Source organism: Meleagris gallopavo, chromosome 16 (genome assembly GCF_000146605.3).
Source record: "Meleagris gallopavo isolate NT-WF06-2002-E0010 breed Aviagen turkey brand Nicholas breeding stock chromosome 16, Turkey_5.1, whole genome shotgun sequence".
Taxonomy (NCBI): domain Eukaryota; kingdom Metazoa; phylum Chordata; class Aves; order Galliformes; family Phasianidae; genus Meleagris; species Meleagris gallopavo.
Window position 1 is genome coordinate 9,111,868 of NC_015026.2, and position 332 is coordinate 9,112,199.

The window sequence follows — 332 nt, forward strand, 5'->3', positions numbered from 1 at the left end:
ATCTCTCTGAGAAAAGCCAGGACTTGGACAAGGGGATAGAAGATTTATTTGAAGCTGAAGTGGGAGAAGTTTAATGGGAAGGGAATTGCTGCTTGTTCTGGGATAGGCTGGAAGGCAAATCCTTCCTGCTCTGCTCACATAATAATACATCCTGCGGCTTTGTGTAGTAGAAGGGTTCTCCTCCACCCTCCTCATCACCTGTACCACTGACACGAGCCCAGGGGCTGATGGAGAACTTTGGGTTTCCTGGAGATGGAAACCTTTCCATAAGAGCAGGGTAGAGTTACTCTCATTCCAGGTTGTTTGGGATCAAACCAAAGCCTGCTGCCTAA